Source organism: Adiantum capillus-veneris, chromosome 24 (genome assembly GCF_014529385.1).
Source record: "Adiantum capillus-veneris isolate H3 chromosome 24, ASM1452938v2, whole genome shotgun sequence".
NCBI classification, from domain to species: domain Eukaryota; kingdom Viridiplantae; phylum Streptophyta; class Polypodiopsida; order Polypodiales; family Pteridaceae; genus Adiantum; species Adiantum capillus-veneris.
In genome coordinates, this window is record NC_140954.1 from 75,435,564 (window position 1) to 75,440,658 (window position 5,095).

Consider the following 5,095-nt stretch of genomic DNA (forward strand, 5'->3'; position numbering starts at 1 on the left):
AAGGGGCAAATGGGTGGATACCATGTGTATTGAAATGGTGGGTATAGCAAGGCTTAAAAGTAAGTGGTCAAACTTGTACTCTTTTATAAATATGAAGAGAAAATCTCTTATAAATTCAAAAAATTAAATTTTTCTCTAAATAGCTGAGTAAAAACCAATCCTTTCTCTCTCTAGTGGCTGTCAGTTTCTCCCCCCCTCTCTTCTAAAAGGAGGTCCATCCAAAAAAGTGTTGATCATTCTCTCCCTCTCTCTAATGTACCATCTCTCACTTCTCTTCACTTCACCTTGCAAGAGTTGCTTCTCTTTCCTTACTTTCAGTTTTCCCTCCGAAAAGCTCTGCAGTAGAAGTTTGAACCTCGTTTCCATCCTCAAGCTTACTACATTCCTCAAGCTGAAGTTCTTTATTTCTCCATGAGCCTCAGTAAACACCTCTACCTAAAGCTGAAGATCTGCAACATTCCTTGTAATGAAAATGGCCTATGGACTTTGAGAATAGTGGAATTAAGAGAATGAGAGTGAGCATTTTTGTGAGATTACTTTGAGAACATAAAGGGTGAACTTAATTGATGGTAGCAACATGAACATAGAACTTAATTAACTTGGCATGAACAATACTTTTGCAAGAGAGAGTATTAGAGAACATGACAATAGTTGAGGACTTGATTATTTGGAGCCGGTCTCCCCTCCAAAAGGTGTTTGTATTATAGATTTTTTCATCAAGAGATACTTGGTATAATACAATCTTTGTGTTCCTTGTAACCTAGGTGATGCAATGAAGATAGAAAGCTTCATGCATCACGATCATAACATAAGATTTGCAAAAAGCATTAACTATCCCAAGCCTCAGTCCCAAGGCCTCAAACACCTTCGAAGGTGAAGAGAGCTAGCGGGGAATGAGGGTAGAGAAGAGGAAGAAAAATCATTCATAGGAGAAAGAAATAGTTCCTTAATTATCGTCACTCTTCTTGATTAGCATAGCATGCTAGCATAGTAATGAAGGTGAAGAAGATGGCAAGCTTAAGCATTAAAGCATGGATCTTGGTTGGATTTGCATTCCATAGCCAAGAGTGTTGGTGTAAGATCTCAACTTCTCAACAAGATTGGAGAAGAAGATGGAGCTCTTGCACTTTGCACTTCACACATAAGAGAGTGTGCATGTGTGTGTGGTAGAGTATACCCTCTCATGCTTAGTCCACCCCTCCCCCCTCCTGTCATAATAATCAATATCTAATTCTCCTAAATGATTTTCTCATATTAAACTGATCATTTAATGTGGGGAAGTGCCAGGGGAGAAAAAGCTAGAATATTGGTTAAGCTAGTAGACCGGCCACAATAGGGATCCAAAGGAGGGAAAATAGGGATCCAAAGGGGGGCCATCTGCAAAAGAGCCATGTGCAACAATGGGCTAAAAAGACCCTAAGGTTCAGTCCATTAAGACTTCCAAAATGCTAAGGTTCCAAAATTCAAAGGTTGTGTCCAAAGGGTTAAAGCTTAGGGGGAATTGGATGCTTTGTGTGCTCTCCAAAGTCAATGCACATCCCTACATGGGAGGGGGCGAGCCCTTCTTCTAGGGGATGAGAGAGAAAGCCACACACACACACACACACACACACACAAGCCCCTTTACACAAAGGGAATTAGGGACACATGTCAGCTCCCTAGCCCAGATGCCCACAAGGTGTGCCCAATTCCTATTGGATGACCCTTGAAGTGGACCAATGAGAATTAAACTAGAGTAAATCTAGTTTAATTAATTTAAAAACATTTAATAAAAGAAACCAATAAGAATTAAGTCTCCTAGAAGACTATTGGGCAGTCTCCCAAAGGGTCCAATGAGCATTCAGGAGCCCCATGGCTTGCCTGATTCCTATTGGCCAGGAGGCAAAGGGGTCCAATGAGAGTTTAGTTTAATTATTTAATTACCTCAAGCTCTCACAAAAGGGGAAAGGGGGACACATGTCAGAAGGCTATCACTTATGCTGCTTAATTGTAATTGGCTTGACTTGGGGAGGGCCAATGAGGCTGCAGGAAGAGCAAATAGCAAGGGGGCTCGCCCAAGAGAGAGAGGGGGCTGATTTTTGCTTGGCATTATCACACACACACTCACACAATCTTATGTGTGAAGAAAGAGAAGACTATCTCTTCCCAAGCTTTAATGGAGAACTCATCACCTACTCCAAGCTTGTGAGATAGAAGCCTACATCAACACTCTCTTGGCATGTGGATGCAAATCCAACCAAGAGCCAAGCTTCAATGCATGCTCATCTCCTCTACCAAGCTAATTACTAAGCTAAGCTATGCTAATATGAGTGATTATGTGAGGAGATGTACTTCTTTCTCGTAAGATACTCCTTCTTCCTCTCAATCTACTCTCATACCCTGCTAGCTCTCACCATCTTCAAAGGTGTGTGAGGTCTTGGGTCTGAGAACGGGGATAATTCAAGTTGTGTTTGTTAAGTGTTTTGCTTAGTGCATGAAGCTTCCATCTTCATTGCACTAGCTAGTCTTGAAGGAACACAAAGAATTGTATTGTACAATGTCTCTCTTGATAGGAGAAACCATAATACAAAGCCTTTTGGAGGGGGGATCGGCTCCATGCAAATCCGGTCCTCAACTGTTGTCAATAGCTTAATTTCTCTCTCTTTTGAAAGTATTGTTGATGCTATCTAACTATGTGTTATGCTTTTTGTTGCTCTCTCCACCCAAGCACTCTTGTAATTCTCATTAGGAATCAAATCTAATGAAATGCCCACTATGTTCATGCTAATTTCCGCTACACATAAGTTATTAGGCCATTAAATGTTACACCTCCTCTCTCTCTCTCTCTCTCTCTCTCTCTCTCTCTCTCTCTCTCTCTCTCTCGCGTATTATTTAATTACATCATTTAGACACATGTCCTCTTTTTTCTCTTTGAGAGAAGGAACTTAATTATTTATTTTTATGCATTTAAATTCTCATTGGACCTCTTTAAAGCCTTTCCAATAGGATTCAAGCACATCATGAGGGCCACATGTGGAGGATCTTGACATGTTTCTTTTATACTTCTTAAGTTATCATGTTTGAATTGAGCACGTCAAGCACCTAGTCATTTAAGCATGTAAACCATTTATGCCTCTTGAGAGGTTATGTTTGAATTGAACACTTCAAGAACCTTAGTCATTTAAGCATGAGAAGCATCTCAAGCTTGGGCAAGGTTCCCACAAACACTTCAAGCACTTTAGTTCGCAAGCACGATAAGCACCTCATGCTTGGGTAGGATTCCCACCTCAAGGCTTGCCTAAGGTCAAATGACTTTTAAACATTAACTTTTGGAGGTCTTTAATGAAGCTTACCCTAAGGTCTTTAAGCTCCATTAAGTAGCATTTCTCTTTAACATACCATCTTTCATTTGGACCCCTTTTACCTTGTCCCCGTGTTGAGACAGACCCATAAGCACATGTCTATATTGTAACCCTTGTTCCCATTTATTTTCCCACATTAAATGATCTTTTTAATATGAGAAAATCATTTGGGTTGGTTAGATAATAGATTTTATGACATTACCTCTCTCTTGAAATCATAATTGTCCTTGACTATGAGGTAGAAGAGATAAAGTCTTAGTCATTAGTATACATTTCTTAGCAAATAGAGGATCCCTTTTCACCCTACGACATCATTCCAAAATGGATGACTATTCCATTCAGTGCTTGGGAGATGTAGATTCCCTAAGCATGTATGTTCTTTAGTCCATATCATACTTCCAAAGTAGAGTGACAAATTCTACTTGGTATTTGAGTGACGTCGTCATCACAAACATGATTCTAAGCATGAGTAATATTTATTTAAATTTGTGCATAAAAGAGGATTAGTCTTATAAGACAAAAACATTGTTCATTTATAAAGAATTTACATTTGCTTACTCTAGTGTAGCATTGTAAGCATTGACAAGGTTCATACTATTCTTAAGTTGTATTGCTTGCATCCATCTAGCATCTTCAAAAGGATAAGTTTTGAACTTAATAAGATACCATCGGATAATCTTACCATGTCGTAGTACCTTGTCTTCATGCTGAAGGATAGCTTCGGGTTGTACCATATCTTCTTGGTCTTCGATTTTTGGAGGGTCTTCAATAACTGGTTCTCTTGGTGGCTCTCCTTTGTAGGGCTTAAGTAGGCTCACATGAAAAGCATTGTGTATGAGCCAATGGCTGGGCAACTTGAGTTGATAAGCCATCTCATTGATTGGCTTCAATATTTGAAAAGGACCATAGTATCTTTTTGCTACTTTAGCATACTACTTTTGATGGCCCCTAGGATTTTTGCCCATCGTTTGCCTCAATCGAGCCTTGGGAAACTTAAGTAAGACCGAATCATTTTCTTTGAACGTTAAGGCCCTTCTGTGCTTGTCAACAACAACTTTTTCCTTTGTTGAGAGATGGATATAGCCTCCTTAACTTTTTGAAAATATTCTTACAGGTCACGGCTATACTCATCATCAAAACGAAGATCTTCCCATGTACTTTAAGTAGCAAGGGACTTTTAGGACTTCCCTCTATGATCTCAAAAGGTTCTTTTCCCATATTATATGGACAATATTATTGTACGCATACTCTACAAGGGGTAAGTACTTCTCCCATTGTGAGCGTTGATCTACTTTTGTAACATATATCTTTAGTAGATTGAGAATCATAAGATTGGCTATCTCACTTTGGCCATCCGTATGTGGGTGATAGGCCAAAGAGAAATTCAATCTTGTACCTAGATTTTCAAAGATACCTTTCAAGAAATTACTTGTCATTTTAGGATCTCTATCTAGCACAATGGATGGTAATTCAAGGTTTTTGAAAATTTGAGATATGAAGAGGGTTGCCATTTGGTGTGTCTTTATAGTATTTTTGACAGGAATAAAGTGTGCTTTCTTGTTAAACCTGTCGATTATTGTCCATATTCCCATATTCCCATGGGTAGACTTGGGTAATCCAAAGATAAAATCCTGGGATATACTCTCCCATGGTAAATTAGGGATTGGCAATGGCTGGAGTAATCCAAGTTTCTTCCCTCTATCATACTTAGTCTTTTGGCATACAACACATTTTGAAACATACTCTTGTATGTC